Genomic DNA, 18,775 nt, shown 5'->3' on the forward strand with positions numbered 1-18,775 from the left:
TCTTTATTTAAAAGCGTATTTTCTTTCAGTTTAGATTCAAAATACGTTTTCATCTATTCATAGTTTTGCCACTATCTTCTGTAGGCCATAACTTCTTCGTTTTAGCTCCAAATTGACCCGTTCAAATTGCGTTAGATTCGTAACGACGTAATCTACATGGCAATAACATTGTTGAGCCTGTTTTGTGCTTTCAAATAAAATGTTAATTTGATCAGTCTATATGCAATTAGATTTCCAATTAAAAACAATTTAGAATTTCTACTTTCATCTTTTCTAAGTAAAATAAGATCAGTTTTATTTTGGTTTTCCAAATCAAATATAATTTGACCTAGTTTGATCCAGATATTTATCTGAAGTATCTTATACATGATTTATATAAAATAAATGAAGCCGATAGTTTTCTTTTTATCTTATAAAGTAAATCTTATGATAGACGTTTCTTTTGCATCGTAGCTCTGATTAGCGTGTTTTTCGCGTCTGTGTGTTCGTGGCAATACATAGATTAGTTTTCAAACCTTTTTATTGATTGGTGTACCATTCTAATTTAGTCCTATTTGTATGTTATGCATGTTGTGGATGCTTGTGTGGTGCTTTATGATCATGTCCAGTCGGTGAGCTTTGCGTTGGTGATATAAAAGAAGTTGGTGATCCAGAAGAAGTCCTTTGGAGGTTACAATTCAATAGAAGAATGATTTGAGTTTAAGGCAAGTATATCATGGGACCATCCTTGTTACCTATTCACCTTTAATCACTTAATTCATATTGCATATGTCTACCTTGTTGCCAATAAGGATATCCTAGATATTTGATATATTGTACCTTGACACCATGGGTGATTATGCATTGGGTAGTATGATGCTAGTGCTCAATTAAAGACCATGATCTTGTAACTTGACTAATAATATATGCAATAAACACTAAAAGGTGCTTTTTAGCAACATGGAATCATGGGGCTAGAGCATTGGGCTATTTTATGGTGCTCTAGATTCCTCTCCTGTCGATGCAGGACCCACAGGATACCCCGCAAGGAAGAGAGAAGATCTAGTCTAACTAGGATTTTTCTCATGTAATCCTAGTAGTAATACTACCCTGTAATCCTACTAGGACTCTACATTGTAAACCGACTAGGATTCTGGCCTCCTAACTATATAAAGGAGGGCAGGGCTCCTTGGATCGGGGGTTTAGAGAACAATTGTACGACATGACACTTTACAATCAATCCAACGCAAAGTCTAACGCCGACTAGACGTAGGGCTATTACTCGATCAAAGATCGAGGACTCGAACCAGGATAAATCGACTGTCTCTTGCGTTAACCGTTGAGTTCCGCATACGCTGAAGCCCGAACATACTGCCCTGGGTACCCCTGTGGTAGGCTATCGGTGGTCAAACATCGACAGCTGGCGCGCCAGGTAGGGGATTTCGGTGACTTTGCATCCGAGAGCTCGATGGACCTCGACAACATGATCTTCTCGACAGGATCAACTTTCATCTTCGGTTCGTGGATCTGTGAGGCAGGTAGCGATGGCAAGCTCCAAAGCCGTCTCCTCGAAGATTCGGATCACCATAAAGACCATTCTATTTCGACGACTACGACAGATCAACTTGCTGGAAGATTCGCGTAGCTCGCGATGTTCGATCCAACTCAGATTTCACGGCTTTGCGCATCCGATTCAAACTCAGGTTCCGCATCCGAAATGGAGTCTTACCCGAGTTCTTCTGGGAAACCGAGTTCTTTTCCAATGGGGCTTAAGAATGTGGCCTTGGTCTATCAAGAATACAACTCGGAGTACACTCAGAGTACTTTAAAGAAGACGGGTCCTTTTCCGTTCGGTCTTCGCAACATGGCAACGTCTTATCAGGCACAGCTTGAAAGATCTCTTAATCCAGTACTTGGAATACCACTAACAGGAGCTTAGGAAGGTCTCATACTAACCGTAACATCTCAAGACTGCATCATCCACTGGCCAGGTTCTGTTCCTAAAGATAGCAGTACCCAGCTAGTTGACACAACAACGACAACAGCTCTACCCTACCAAGGAGACTCGATCTGCGACCTTGAAGCCTCTACTAAAGTTATCAACAACTCTGATAGCACAAAAACCAACGCCGATGATAGAACAACTCACGCACGAGAAGTATTCATGATTCGCCGTCCTCGATCACCATTGGCCCCCCTAGAAGCACCCAACATCAGGTCATTAGACGAATCTGAATCCAACATATCACCCTTTATCCAAGGGCACGATGGTGGGATCGAAAATCAAAAGCAAGCCAGAGAAAGAAAAAACAAATTGAAACAAGGATGCCAATGTCGTGCTAGGCAGCGCAAGGAAGCATGGATCAGATATGAGTTAGATCTAGCTAAGTATGATAGAAGAAAATCAGAACAAGAAGTCAAAGAAGGACGCGCGGCAAATACACCCTACGATAGGATCCGAGAAGCACTAGAAGAACTCAGAGCAATCTCACATCCCAGTGAAAAACAGGAACAACTCCGGGACTACCTCCGATCAACAGCCCTAAGGACGCACGACAGAAGAACCCATTCAAAACTACCTGCCAGATCGACATCTCATGCGCAAGAAGATCAAAATAAAAGGAAATCCGCTTTCGAGAGACTTGGACCAAGTGGAAGTCACAACGGGGAAAGTAGAAGGGACCATAGTCAAAACTATCGAGTCGAACAACCAAGAAAGATCAGAAGCAAAATACCCATTCAGACAGCCACGCAGAACTACTCTCATCAAGACGATAGTTGGCTAGAAGGAGGTGGCAAATTGGAATACAAAGAAGCCGGGGCGCACGATAGATTCCCCTGTTTTACGAACAGACTCGCTTCAATACGACTACCTCACAAGTTCAAGCCGTCCAACCACTCTAAGTATGATGGCAAGACCGAACCAAAAAGCAAAATGGCTGAAAAGATGCCTGAGCATACCGGCCGAGAGCAAAAGAGCTGAAAAAATGCTTGAGCCCACCGATGAGGGTAGCTAATAAGCTAACACCCGAACCAAAAAGCAAAATGGCTAAAAAGACACCTGAGCATACCAGCCAAGAGCAAAAAAGCTGAAAAGATGCTTGAGCCCGCCGATGAGGGTAGCTAATAAGCTAACACCCAAACCAAAAAGCAAAATGGCTGAAAAGACGCCTGAGCATACCGGTCGAGAGCAAAAGAGCTGAAAAGATGCTTGAGCCCGCCGATGAGGGTAGCTAATAAGCTAACACCCGAACCAAAAAGCAAAATGGCTGAAAATACGCCTGAGCATACCGGCCGAGAGCAAAAGAGCCAAAAAACGCTTGAGCCCGCCGATGAGGGTAGCTAATAAGCTAACACCCGAACCAAAAAGCAAAATGACTGAAACTAAGCCTGAGCATAAATCAGAGCAATTTCAAGACAAGACCCTCTAGCTCCTTGTTCTAAATAGCAAGAGGCTCGGGGGCTACACTCAGGAAAGCGCTCAGACGACGCTTGTACCTACTCGGCAGGACATGAAGGAACAAGACGAGGCTTCCAGAACTCAACCATGAAGTACTCGAGGGCTTGTCGATCCTAGGATGTTTTTGCAACCAGGGAAAGGACCAGATGCTGACCACATTCCGAGTTAAGCCGAAAAGAAGAAGCTGAAGATGTCCTAAATCTTTTTAGTACTAACAAGAACATAAAGTTTGTCAAGACAACGATCTATACCGAGTTGTTTACAAGTCACAGACGAAAGCCAGACAAGCACTCGACAAATTAAGGAAGTCTGTCAAGACATCAATCTACATATACCGAGTTGTTTACAAGGCACAAATGAAAGCCATAAAAGAACAACGGTCTATACCGAGTTGTTTACAAGTCACAGACGAAAGCCAGACAAGCACTCTATAAATCAAGGAAGTATGTCAAAACATCAACCTACATATACCGAGTTGTTTACAAGGCACAAACGAAAGCCAGAAAAGCACTCGACAGATCAAGAAAGTTTGTCAAGACAATGATTTACCTAAAACCGGGTTGTTTACAAGACAAAGAAATACAGACAAAGAAGATATCAACAAAAAATAAAGAATCTCCATTCAATCTTCAAGTATAGTGTTCTATTATAGAAGCTGGAATACAAAGGTCGATTACATCAAGCATTGTCATCAGGAGAAGAAATATCAATGTTAAGATTATCTACAATCTTCCTGGCTAAATCTTCGACCTCAGGCTCCAACTTCTCAACAGCATCCAGATACTCTTGACTCTCGGCTTCATCAGCAACCTTGGACAAAGGAAACTCCGGAGAAAGAACCCGGACCTGGGCAAGAACATTCCTGGTACATAGATGGGCACACCTCTTCATGAACTCCTAGAAATGGGTCGACACTTGGGGAATAAACTGAGCCCAAGATTGACCATCATCTGCTGGAGTCCGGAGAAGGTTGGCTACTGACCGAAAAGACTTCCACAAAACATTCTAGTTCTCAGTAGCCGTCGCCAACTTGCTAGTCAAGTCTTCAACAGTTTTTTAGACCTGCACAAGATCCCTGTCAGCTCCATGCCTAATCAACTTGGCAAGCGCGAGTTCTTCTTCAGCATGAGAAATTACCTCCTCAGCCCTGTTGTGACTATTGCAAACAGTTATCTTCATTTCCTCAACACTCTCCGAGAGCTTCTGCTTTTCAACTCGGAGAGCTAGAACAAGCACCAAAAAAGAAGTCAGCAGAAAGGGAAATCTGATTACAAAAAGAAACGAAGAAGAACTCGCAATACCAGTACACTCTTTCTTCATGGCCTCCACATTTTTCAAGGCCTCCTGGGCAGCTACATCCCTCTGCTTTTCTGCCTCAACCACCCGGGCATGGAGAGCCTTCTCCTCCTTCTGATGCGTCTGACGCTCGGTCTCCAACTCGGCCCGACAGAGGTCAAGCTCTGCCTTTAGGGTACTCACCTCAGAAGATAACTTTTTCTCAGTTTTAGACGAGAAAAAGAAGCCGGTATGATCATGAGAAAAAGACTGAGCAAAAAGAGAGAGAGAAAAACAAGACATAAGATCAGAAGAAAGATAAACATCCAAAGAAAGAACTTCAGAAAAACTTACCTGGAACTTTTCCCCGAAAGAAGTCACAAAGGTAGTCAAGTTTCCCCAGGCAGCGGTCAGCTCCGACAATCGATGAGTGGCATCAAATTGCTGCACCACGTCATCAGCCAAAGATGGACCACCAGAAGCAAGAAGAGGAGAGGGAGAAGACGACCAATGCAAAGAAGGCACGACCAGGGCAATCTCCTGAGAAGCCATGGCCAACCCCTCAGATGAATCCACCGCCATGGCCACGGTCACCTCAGGAGTCAGCAAATCAGCGGCCGCGTACTCTGTCCCCCTCACAACCACCTCGACGACCGTGAGTTCCGAGTCCTGAGGCTCAGTACACAAGGGCGCACCAGAGGTCTAACAAGAAGTCGACTGAGGGTTCAGGGAAGACGAAGGCCTGAAAGTTGACAAGGAAACTCGCCAATAAGAATAAGAAAAAAGGAGAACAGAAGCATAGAAATAAAACCAGAATTCACTCACTCAGCTATCTTCTTCTTCATAAAACCAAAAGAAGACCTCGCAGGGGGAACCACAGCAGCAAAAACATCACCACCACCCTACGACAGGAGTAGCGCGGCCGGTATTGGAGCCCCAGAAGAACTCGAACCCGATGACCGCTTACTACAAGGGAACAAAACCAAAGTCAAAACAAAAAGAGGGTTTCAATAACAGGAAAACAAGAAAACAACTCACCGACAAGTATTAAGGGCGGCATCATCATCCTCTTCTTCCTCACTCTCGACCAAGGCCACCATAGCACCAGCTGAAAAAGGACAAAAGTACTCGGTCAAAGATAAAAAAACAACAAAAGGATAGAGCGTATTAATATGCTCACCTAAGAGCATGCTAGCTACAACTGGAGTACCTGGATGAGTACTCGACTGGAGAGACTTCTTGGCAGCAGATGGAGCAGAAGAAGAACAATCCGCCTGTTCCCTTTTTCCGCCACTGCGAGGAGCTCGAGGAACTGGACGAGGAACATACTCTTCATATATGTCAGAAAATGCGGAAGAAACACCAGAAAGCATCATGGTAGTTTGAAACTTACTGGTCAAAGATGCCCCAGCAAGATTACCCAAAGCCTCCACATTTGCAGGGCAATCATCAAGGGGAATCGGATCAGCGAAATTACGTCTCAATTCCTATAAAAGAGTAAAACAACAAGACAAGGAAGATTAAGTAAAAAGTGGGTACAACAAAAGACACACAAAAGTACCCGCATAAGAAAAGAACAACTCACAGCAGGGGGTGAGTTGTTAGCACTGTACTCAAGGACAGCAAGTGGGACAATGCTTAATCCTTTCAGCATCTTCTGAAGATGCTCAAGCACCTCCTCATCAGTCAACTCAAGGGCAGGGACCATATGAGAAGGGTCCTCCGCCCTAGAGTACTCAAAACCATAATTTTCTCGCTCCTTCAGAGGTTGAACTCGGCGGTGAAGAAAACTAGAAATAATCCCGAAGCCAGTCAAGCCTTGCTGTTTCAGAGTACAAATCCTCTCAAGAAATGGCTTGATCGCTTGGAGCTCAGCCGCTGTCACAGGATTCTTTTCCCATCGGACATTAACCAAGGGACCAGATCCAGAATGAATGGAAAGAGGAGGAATCAAATTGGCGGCATAAAACTAGTCAACACACCAATCCCTCACAGAATCAACCAGGTCATAGTCAAAGAATTTGCTCTTAAGACCCTGGCAAAACTGAATCCCACAGCCACCAAGAACATTGGTGTCATCGCGGCGGGGCTGTGGCTTCAGACAAAAGAAGTAGCGAAAGAGAGAGAGAGAAGGAGGAATTCCAAGGAATGTTTCATAAAGATGAACGAAAATAGAAAGATGAAGGACAGCATTGGGAGCAAGATGGTTCAGGCTAATCCCAAAATAGTCGAGAAATCGGTGAAGAAAAGCAGAAGTAGAAAGGCAAAGTCCGGCACGGATAAAGGAGATGAAAAGAATAATCTCACCAGGACCTGGAGTAGGGACCCGATGCTCGCCTGGAGCTCTCCAATCAGCAAACTCCTTGCTCTAGAGCAGACCATCACTCATGAGCTCGCGCAACTGGTCCTCAGTCGTGGTTGGAGCCAGCCAGATCTTCTGAACAGCCCTTATGGCCATGAATTCTTGATTTTCAATAACAGAGAGCGATGCTTCCTCGTCGACAAAGGTCGCCTGGGACTTACTCGCTGACTTCTTCCTACCCATATACTAGCAAAAGCAATGGGGCACTAAGAATCGAGAAGGCTCAGATGGTAGTGCTTAGATGACGGCAACAATGGTGACGGCGGAGTTTTGAAGGCTAGGGTTTCAAGGCAAAGGCAGGGTACCAAAGAAAAGGAGGAGAAAGGCCTTTAAATAGATTTTACACCAGTAAAAACGCGGCCCACCAGGCCCGTTTTAACATGGCATGGGGACGCAATGGTCCATTTACTGACACAGCTAAAATGATGGACGGCACAAATCCACACAACGGTACAGTTCAACGGGCAGATTTCAGACTTATCCATCCAGCACCACGGCAGAGTTATCACATTACTACAAAAAGAACTCATCAGCCATGAAGCAACGAAGGGTTACCTCACAAGGGATGCAACAACCTGGTACTTATAGAAAGAACTCAGGAATCTCATAAACAACTGGGACATCAGCAGAATAAAGAATGATAGCTCAGAAGACAAGATTCTTTCCATTATAAATAGTTTAAAAAAGAGAAGATTACAGATCTTACAAGACCCAACGAACTTGGTACTACGACAAGCAAGGTAGCAAAGAGGAACCCGGACACAGCTAGGCTCTGGAACGACTACATGTTCCAAATTGCTACTCGGTAGAACAAACCGCACTTGGCTACACTGTTTTCTTCAAAGGACGGACGCAGTGCATCCAAGGCGGAAATCAGCAGCACGGTAGGATAACATGGAGCATAGAAGGCCGACAGGCATCTGTCTACCCAAGTCCGATGTGATGCTGGATATGGTGTTGATCTGCACCGGACAGTCTCAGGGCAGGCGATGACGACCAACCCAGAACTGCCAGATGAAGGAACATATCCCACATCACAAGACTCCCTCCGACTACCATCACGTACTTCCAAGTACAATACTACTGTGGGATTAGCCTACCTCTAATCCCTATCACAAGACTCTCTCCAGCTATGGCAAGATACACAAGAACTACAAAATACGCCCGGAGGCTGCTCTACTTCACAAACTACCATATTCATGACTACGGAGACTTCAGACCACGCAACAAAATGCTCGATGAATCAAAACAGCACACAAGGAGGGTATTTATAGACCGAAGGAGCGGTGCACATGGACCAGGAGCACCAATGAAACAAGCCTAACAAAGGACACAGTGAAAAGACAGAACTCAATAATGGAGGACTCAGAAGTGAAGGAACAGTACTCGAAAACGAGCATATTCGGAAGAATATACCAACACTATGCAACCCATGAACAAACATCATTTATACTCAACTATCACCATGCAACTACACCTGACAAACAACAAACTACCAAAGAAAATGCCAAGACCCTGTATCTGAGTTCTTTTTGAATAAAAGAACCCGAAAATGTGCTCAGGGGCTGCAACAGGAAAGGTTTTCAATTCTTCAAACAACCCAGAATCAAGACCCTCCAACTTTTTGTTCTAAATAGTAAGAGGCTCGGGGGCTACACTCAGTGAGTGCATTTTTTCTTCAAAAAGCGCACATCACTCAGAAGACTTCTTCAGAACAGGAATTTTCAAACAACATAAAAATTTAGGACCCTCCAACTTTTTGTTCCAAATAGTAAGAGGCTCAGGGCCTACACTCAGTGAGTGTACTTTTTCTTCAAAAAAGCGCACGTCACAAAAAAGACTTCTTCAAGGCAGACCACTTCAAGACCTTACGACAAAAAGAACCCGGACCAAGCCATATCCAAGTTCTTTTTGACCTTCAACGAAGAAACAGATCAAGACAAGATCCTCCAGCTCCTTGTTCCAAATAGCAAGAGGCTCGGGGGCTACACCCAGATGGATGAACTTTTTTCAAAAAAGCACACACCACTCGAAGATCTAAAGAAGCGCTACATGGTTTCACTCAAGAAAGCACTCGGACGACCCTTGTTCCTACTCGACAAGAGGAACAAGACGAGGCTTCCAGATTTCAACCATGAAGTGCTCGGGGGCTTATCAATGCGGGACCCACAGGATACCCCGCAAGGAAGAGAGAAGATCTAGTCTAACTAGGATTCTTCCCATGTAATCCTAGTAGTAATACTATCCTATAATCCTACTAGGACTCTACATTGTAAACCGACTAGGACTCTAGCCTCCTGACTATATAAAGGAGGGCAGGGCTCCTTGGATCGGGGGTTCAGAGAACAATTGTACGACACAACACTTTACAATCAATCCAACGCAAAGGCTAACGCCGACTGGACGTAGGGCTATTACTCGATCAAAGATCGAGGGTCCGAACCAGGATAAATCGACTGTCTCTTGCATTTACCGTCGAGTTACGCATACGCTGAAGCCCGAACATACTGCCTTGGGTACCCCCATGGCAGGCTATCGGTGGTGAAACATCGACATCTCCCTAAGGAATTATCTGTAAGCGAACATCCAGGACTTATAGTACAGCTGTGAGGGCTACATGGCTCTGACTTTAGCTTTGTATGAGGACCTTTTCTAGTTTGTTAGAGGTTACCTTTGTTGGCGTAAGAATGGCTTGCCAAATCGGTTATAGGAAAGCATCTGTCCCCTTGTGTATAGGATGCGCGTCATTGTGCCATCGGAAAGGGGGTTCCTATATCTGTTTGCCGAGTGAATCTAATGACCCTAACTTGTTAGACGGACCTTTGAAAGGCTTCATAGTGAACCCTGCCGACCTTCCTTGGAAGTGGGTCAAGAGATTAGCTACCTCGGGCGAAAGGGTAAATCTCGACTCACAGTGAAAGTATACAACATCTGCAGAGTGTAAAACTGATATATCAGCCATCCTCACGGGCACGAGTAGCCTTGGACCCTTACGGAATAGATGATGAACACTGATGATACCGATGATAAAGTTGCTCACTAATGATTACTGTTTATGTTATTCATTATTCATGTTTACCTGTTTATGTGTTTATATGGGCTTGTGAATAAATTTGTTGCCACCCAATTGCTAAAAGATGACTCATTAAAAGCTAATCGTAGTACAACCAGTGTCAGCCTTTTGAGCCTCATGAACCCCATGATATATTTATTGAGTACGACATGTACTTACGCTTGTTTTATTTTTCAATTATTTGGATAAAAATTCCACATGGGTACCAGATTACTAGAGTTTGAAGGAATTAGGCTTGTGATCAACCAGTCAGTTGTTCCTGTGGAATTGGAGTCTTTACCCGAAGATCGGAGTTGTCTTTCCACTGTTTGCTGTGTAAGGTTATATCCTTTATACCAAGTACGTTATATATTGAGCATTATCTTTTGATATTATCCCTTATTTGTAGCTATATGTGATATTTGACTTCCTAGGCTCACATATGGTGCGTATCTGATTTTGTTCTTAAAACCGAGTGCTACAATAATCTATATGGTTATATGTTTGCCGTAATGAGCTTCTATGCCTTATATTATACTGAAAGATGAGATCAAATGAATGGTTCTGGTTACTATGGTTGCTCCTAGTTATATGATATCAGTGTGTGATACATATCTATTTATTACATTGATGCGCTTGCAAAAAAAAAAGTGGCTGACATGATAATCTTTGTGTTGTCCTATGCCTTTTCTTTTCTAAATACTCCCTATAGCCTCTTCGTTTTTTTGCCCTACCCTTTTCTAAATATTACAACTAAAATAAAATCCTATGTTTTATTAATTTTTTTATCCCTAAATACAACGAGCACTTGAAGGGACTCAACCAGCAAATGGTGACTCAGGAACATTGCTTAAACTCCTGTCATTATCATGTGATTTCTTCACTGCACTTTATATCTCCTTAAAAATAAGTGCTCACTACAAATGACTAAAAATATTTTCATGTACGAGACAGCTTAGATAGTTGCTTGCAGATGTGACTCACCATGTGTATGGCATACATACACTATTAAGGTGAAAAGCAATTACAATGTCGCAATCAAATTCTGAATAGTTTAACCAAGGCCCTGTTTAGTTCCACTTCATTTTGCCAAATTTTTCAAAATTTTTCGTCACATCGAATCTTTGGACGTATGCATGAAGCATTAAATATAAATAAAAAATAAAACTAATTACATAGTTTAGACGAAATCCACGAGACGAATCTTTTAAGCCTAATTAAACTATGATTGAACACTAATTATCAAATAACAATAAAAAAAAATGCTACAGTTGCATTTTGTAAAAAATTTCGGATCTAAACTGGCCCAAACACAAAGTGACATTTCCTTGACTTTTGCAGTGTGCAGCGTACTTCAATCATTGGAGCTTTGGATGAACAAGTACCAGCTTCTGCGACTGAAAACCAGCGCAATCAAATACACTATATGGCAGCCTACTTGGTACCTCAAAACAAAAACATCTAAGGTAGTGTTTAGTTCCTAAATTTTTTCAAGATTTTCCATCACATTAAATCTTTGGACGCATGCATGAAGCATTAAATATAAATAAAAAATAAAACTAAATACACAGTTTAGATGAAATTCAGGAGACGAATCTTTTAAGCCTAATTAGACTATGATTGGACATTGTCAAATAACAACGAAAGTGTTACAGTACCATTTCGTCAAAAATTTCGCCAACTAAACAAGCCGTAAGCTGTTAGTGCACCCTGCTATGTAATAATATTGATGCATATGTTTGTGCGCTTGGCAGCGTTGGTGAATAAGCCAGTGTATGATGACATATTTTATATTTCCAGCTATATAGCTTTAGCACTGAACTATCTCTATTTCCTCTTAGTTGTGTCATTTCTTAGGGGTGTCGGGATCCCGTGACTAATATTTAGAAGGTGTCATGTGAGGGTGTCGTATGAGGTGTTCGGATACTAATAAAAAAACAAATTACAGCGGTAGCTATTTTACAGCAGGGATGTAACATCAGAGGCTCCAGCTTGAGCCTTGTTTAGATGCAAAAAATTTTGCAAAATAGTTACCGTAGTGTTTTCGTTGTTATTTGGTAAATAGTATCCAATCATAGTTTAATTAGGCTTAAAAGATTCGTCTCGTGGATTTCGTCTAAACTGTGTAATTAGTTTTATTTTTTATTTATATTTAATGTTTCATGCATGCGTCCAAAGATTCGATGTGACGAAAAATATGAAAAATTTAGCAAAATTTTTTGCAAACTAAACTGGACCTTGGCTTAGATTTATAATATGGTAGAGTAGAGTAAAAAAAAAAAGAGTTTGCGTGCAGCTTTGTATTAAGCACCCGCAGCGTGCTCGATGCCTCAACTGTCTAATCAGTGACAATGCTTGACTTCTAGTTCTGCTGCAACGTTCGAGCATTGCCTACGGGTCCCTATATCAAATAAAGAAAAGAACAAAAATGAACTCAATATGCCTGTGCTAGACCGTGAGTGCAGGTCGCTGTAGCAGAGTACTGCTGTTACAATTTTTTAATCTCCGAGCACACTACCACACAGATACTGTAGCACATCTTATAACACAATCCTCCTCCAAAGAAATTTCATAGTAACCCATAACTATGTGTTACATACATAAGTTGTAATAAAAACCACTTGTTTTATAAAAATATGTTACTAACAATAATGACAGTAACACAAAATAAAGGTTACAAGTAAAATGTTACAAATTGGTATTATGTTATAATATATAAATAGAACATATAAAATATATAATAAATCTATACAAAATACAAAATAATATTATATTCAAAGTGTTACAACTAAACATACTTGAACCTTCAAATTCATGGACGACAAGACATCGCACTGGATGTCGTCCAACCTGTGCTGGTATTTTCTGGAAAGAGTCCAGCTGTTGAGACTGACCCAGCCGGCTTTACAAATCATTTACCTAGGTAGGCTAACCCTTAGCTAGCTGCACGTGTACGTCAAGCACCGGTACTTATTGTTTTGCGTGAGTCATCCACTCCTACTTAGTATTGGGCCGTGTTTAGTTGTTCCAAATTTCAGAATTTGACACTATATAAAAAGAAGATTTTCCGTCACATTAAATTTGCGATACATGTATGGAGTACTATATGTTAACGAAATCAAAAACTAATTGCACAGTTTGGTTGTACTTTGCGAGACGAACGTTTTGAGCCTAATTAGTCAACAATTAGATAATTATTACCAAATAAAAATAAAACGATATGAAATCAAAAACTAATTGCACATTTTGGTTGTACTTTGCGAGACAAACGTTTTGAGCCTAATTAGTCAACAATTAGACAATTATTATCAAATAAAAACAAAATGACACTGTAGCTACTTTGGCTGAACTAAACACGGGCTTGTTTTGCGTGAGTCATCCACTCCTGGTGGTGTGCTCATTACTTTAGTTGTCGGATAAATTAATTAATTAGCGTGCAGGTTTATCGCCAGATCTCATTAGATTCGAATGTACAAAGTGATCGAATGTACAAAGTGAGGCTCTGTTCGTGATAAGCCAGGCTAAAAAATACTGTTGGCTGATTTATTGTGAGAGAAAAATACTATTTGTTCGCTGAAAAAGTACGGCTCATGAAACAAACGAACATGACCTAAATCATTAACAACATGCCACGCGTTGAAACGTGAAATTTCCACATATTTACAAAAATAACAAGAAAAGAAGCTTTTCCCGTCCTGAAAACTGGAACAATCAAGTTGTAATAATATCATGGGTCTAAAATAGATGATGTTCTAAAAATGGGTTCAAAACAGATGAAGTTTTAAAATGCACATAACTGAACTTTTAAAACACTAAATACCATATATAGAGAGAAAAATGGTCTGACCAATACTAGGAATTTAGACATTTCCATGTAAATTTGTGGCAACACTACGTGCATGTGTGAACTACTATTAACCGCTACAGTGGCAACCATGACGAATATACTGTTTGTTAACAGCATAAATGTCGTACTGAATATAAAAACAATAAGATCAAAAATATACCCAGCGGAGGACCCATGCAAGGCACCGGTGGCTCCATGCGCACTAGTCGACATAGTGTGTTGCTTGATACCGCGGACCACGATCGATGCAGGACCATGTTCGCAGTGCAGTCCCTCGAACGTCCACACGAAAAAAGATGATGTCGTCGATCGGATCGGTAGCGAGCAATCGCGTTAGACGCTCCCAAAAACCTAATCGCCCGGCACACCCGAGTAGGTGTCACAGACGCGGATGTGGTTTCGGAGGCCTACTCTTTCAATCCTCCATGCGCGCAGAAGATTGGAACGGGGAAAACTTGAGAGCAACTCAAAAGAGAAGAGAGGGTGCGGTATTCTGTATTCTCATGTGCACGGCTAAAGGCAAGCACTCCTTATAAGCGTGGAATGTGGAAGGTGAAGTGTAGAGGATGAACCTGAACGTCATCAACCGTCCATCAAATACTAGTAACCACTGCCATAAACATGGGGTTTACTAGTAATTACAACCATAAACATGGGAGTTACTAGTAACCGCAGCCATAACTATGACCGTTACAAGTTCAGCCATCAACTATATTCAGTCCACTATTTTATTGCACCAAGAATTTAATATGGTCTTAGATTTTATTTGATTTAATTAAATAAAATATGGGTCAAGCCCACACTAAATTCAACAATCCCCATCAAATTCTAGGACACATATGAAATGCTCTCAACACTCTATTGCTGCGCCAATTTGGCTGAACTAAACACGGGCTTGTTTTGCGTGAGTCATCCACTCCTGGTGGTGTGCTCATTACTTTAGTTGTCGGATAAATTAATTAATTAGCGTGCAGGTTTGTCGCCAGATCTCATTAGATTCGAATGTACAAAGTGATCGAATGTACAAAGTGAGGCTCTGTTCGTGATAAGCCAGGCTAAAAAATACTGTTGGCTGATTTATTGTGAGAGAAAAATACTATTCGTTCGCTGAAAAAAGTACGGCTCATGAGACAAACGAACATGACCTAAATCATTAACAACATGCCACGCGTTGAAACGTGAAATTTCCACATATTTACAAAAATAACAAGAAAAGAAGCTTTTCCCGTCCTGAAAACTGGAACAATCAAGTTGTAATAATATCATGGGTCTAAAATAGATGATGTTCTAAAAATGGGTTCAAAACAGATGAAGTTTTAAAATGCACATAACTGAACTTTTAAAACACTAAATACCATATATAGAGAGAAAAATGGTCTGACCAATACTAGGAATTTAGACATTTCCATGTAAATTTGTGGCAACACTACGTGCATGTGTGAACTACTATTAACCGCTACAGTGGCAACTATGACGAACATACTGTTTGTTAACAGCATAAATGTCTTACTGAATATAAAAACAATAAGATCAAAAATATACCCAGCGGAGGACCCATGCAAGGCACCGGTGGCTCCATGCGCACTAGTCGACATAGTGTGTTGCTTGATACCGCGGACCACGATCGATGCAGGACCATGTTCGCAGTGCAGTCCCTCGAACGTCCACACGAAAGAAGATGATGTCGTCGATCGGATCGGTAGCGAGCAATCGCGTTAGACGCTCCCAAAAACCTAATCGCCCGGCACACCCGAGCAGGTGTCACAGACGCGGATGTGGTTTCGGAGGCCTACTCTTTCAATCCTTCATGCGCGCAGAAGATTGGAACGGGGAAAACTTGAGAGCAACTCAAAAGAGAAGAGAGGGTGCGGTATTCTGTATTCTCATGTGCACGGCTAAAGGCAAGCACTCCTTATAAGCGTGGAATGTGGAAGGTGAAGTGTAGAGGATGAACCTGAACGTCATCAACCGTCCATCAAATACTAGTAACCACTGCCATAAACATGGGGTTTACTAGTAATTACAACCATAAACATGGGAGTTACTAGTAACCGCAGCCATAACTATGACCGTTACAAGTTCAGCCATCAACTATATTCAGTCCACTATTTTATTGCACCAAGAATTTAATATGGTCTTAGATTTTATTTGATTTAATTAAATAAAATATGGGTCAAGCCCACACTAAATTCAACAATCCCCACCAAATTCTAGGGCACATATGAAATGCTCTCAACACTCTATTGCTGGATATACCAGTGTTTCGATGGAAACTTTATTAAGTTGAACATCCACCTAGAACAGAGGTTACACTCTTCACAACTGAACAATGGACTATGCCTTCAATTGATAATTTTGTGTGAAATAAGTTTCACCTAAGTCCTTTACGGATACTAGGTTGCCTAAAGCATCCCCTCTGGTTGGACCATATAATTCAAACTCCTGTATCTTTCATGAGTATCTAAAGACCACCCAAATCTCATAGACCGTGACTAGCAGTCGAACTCATATAGCTGTGTTTCTCAAAAGATGTCCTACAGACATAAGTTGTAACACAAAGCACTTGTTTTATAAAAATGTGTTACTAACAACAATTATAGTAACACAAAATTAAAATTTCAAGTAAAATGTTATAAATTAGTATTATGTTTTAACATATAAATGGAGCATATAAAATTTATAACAAATCTATAACCTATAACATAAAATAATATTATATTCAAAGTGTTACAAATAAACATAAATGTGAACCTTCAAATTCATGGACGACAAGACATCGCACAGGATGTCGTCCAACCTGAGCGTCCTATTCGTTTAGACTTATTTGACTTATAAGCTATGGCTGAAAGTACTGTTGGCTGGTTTGGTGTGAGAGAAAAATACTGTTTGTTAACCGATAAGCCATGGCTTATAAGCCAAATACGACCAAGCAAACAATAGTGGCAAAAAAGCTAGCTACACTACGTACGGGTAATTACTCTTGAAGCTTACAGAAGATAGCAGACATGTCAGGTTATATAAAGAAAATAAAACAACTGATAAACCTTCATATGAAATGCAGGTCCTCTGTACACAGTAAACCATAAGGTGAAGCTAATCTAGGAGTAAATTAACAATAAAAAAAAGCATACTTAGTGTGGCGAGCTCTCCTCTGTGCGGAGTTTGAGGACAAACAATAGTATAAAATAAATATTATTGGCATAAAAATAACCAAATCCATCCAATGTAATTATTCCCCACTGCAACAAAAACTAACTTGAACCCAATTTACAGTACCTAACCAGCAGAAGCAACCGAGAATCCTAATCTTTTTACTCAGCTATTTCAGTCATGGTCGGATTATAAATCTGGGAAACATGTACAGCTGAATGGTAAGCTAAACATAGAGCCATAATCTTCCACCTAATTTTACTAATTTTTATAGATATCACATACATTCATAATGTTGAAAATCAAGCACCAGCATCTTAATTCTCTTTTCTTTTGTATGAACTAAAAGCTTCAGTTATATGGGACCCAAGGAAACAAAGCAAGCCAAACAACTCACCTAAACCAGGAAACTTCATCAGCTTTACTAAGTGGACAAGCAAGAAAAACAAGGCCAAAAAAGAAAGGAAATTTCATAAAAATGCCAGGCAAGTTTATGGAACGGCAATCTCATCACGAGCTAGCAAATGTAACACTGTCGTTGTCGAAGAACCATACCGGCGTAAATGCAGACAGCAGGAGGGGTAGGCTGCAGTTCCGCTGCAGGTCCGGCACAGCTCCTCCGTAGGTCCGGCGTAGGTCCACTGCAACTCCTCTCCACACCACAGATGTAGCACCCCCTTGAGCCCCCTTCAGCACCTAGAAACCACGCGCGGCCGCGCGAAGAGGCAGGCCATCAGGAAGGCGCAATCTACGGACCGAGAAAAGGAATAAAAAGCGAGGACAAGGATAGGCCAGGGTGACTCACCTTGAGGCATTTGCGGCGTCTTTCATTCTGTTCAGCCAGCCCAAACCAGCCAGTCAATAGTATTTTCCTCTCACAATAAACCAACACCAGTCAGCCCAAACCAATCAAAAACCAACCAACGAACAAGCCGTTTATCCATGTCGTGGTAGCTTGCGCGGCGGATGGGACCTTTGACTCCAGCGCATGCGCTCTAGGCCTCCAGCCACGGAGCTACCGGAGCGCACGCCGGCCAGGTACTGCTCATGGCCGCAACGGAGGAGAGGAAAGTGTGTGGGAGAGAAAGAAGAACAGGAGAGAGGGAAGCATGTGTGAGAAGAAGCCATGCCAGTGAAATGAAACACCACCAACGGATGCGCGTCCACGCCGAGGAAAGACAGGAACCCAAAAATATAAGGAAAGCAGAAGAAATCACCAAAATGTCAGACGCTTATATGGAACGACAAATGCGACACCGGCGCTGTTCAAGAACCATACCAGCCCAATGCAGGGACGAAGAGGCGGGTGCAGCTCCCGCTGCAGGTCTGGCGCAGTTCCTCCGAGTTCCTCAGCCGGTCCAGCACCAGCGCACCGCAGGCAGACACCAGACCTGGCCCCCTAAGCACCTGCAAAGGCCAGGCGCCGCGCATGTAGGCACGTGGCGACGCGGAGAAGCAGACGGTGAGGCACGACCGACGGACGGTGAAACGAAGAGAGCAGGAGCACAGGAAGAGCCCTGGCGTCCTACCTCGTGCAGCGGTCAGGACGGAGCCGAAGACGAAAGGAAGGCGTGAGCGACCTTTTTACCCACGCCGCCCTCGGTGCCCGCGCGGCGAACACGCCCGGGACATAAGCCGGAGCAGACCACA

At 42.2% G+C, this 18,775-nt stretch overlaps 2 long non-coding RNA genes across 2 annotated transcripts; both read right to left on the reverse strand.

Annotated features, from left to right (window-relative positions):
• Positions 1 to 4,061: 4,061 nt before the first annotated feature.
• On the reverse strand, positions 4,062 to 4,875 carry LOC136532687 (uncharacterized). The gene is made up of 3 exons (XR_010778282.1): positions 4,741 to 4,875; positions 4,577 to 4,662; positions 4,062 to 4,501 (listed from the first exon to the last, which is right to left on the reverse strand). It is a non-coding gene; the product is annotated as an uncharacterized lncRNA (long non-coding RNA).
• A 10,364-nt stretch (positions 4,876 to 15,239) lies between these two features.
• On the reverse strand, positions 15,240 to 18,565 carry LOC136532688 (uncharacterized). Its single transcript, XR_010778283.1, has 3 exons — positions 18,405 to 18,565; positions 17,931 to 18,166; positions 15,240 to 17,821 (listed from the first exon to the last, which is right to left on the reverse strand). It is a non-coding gene; the product is annotated as an uncharacterized lncRNA (long non-coding RNA).
• Positions 18,566 to 18,775: the final 210 nt, after the last annotated feature.

This window comes from Miscanthus floridulus, unplaced genomic scaffold (genome assembly GCF_019320115.1).
Source record: "Miscanthus floridulus cultivar M001 unplaced genomic scaffold, ASM1932011v1 fs_687_2_3, whole genome shotgun sequence".
NCBI classification, from domain to species: domain Eukaryota; kingdom Viridiplantae; phylum Streptophyta; class Magnoliopsida; order Poales; family Poaceae; genus Miscanthus; species Miscanthus floridulus.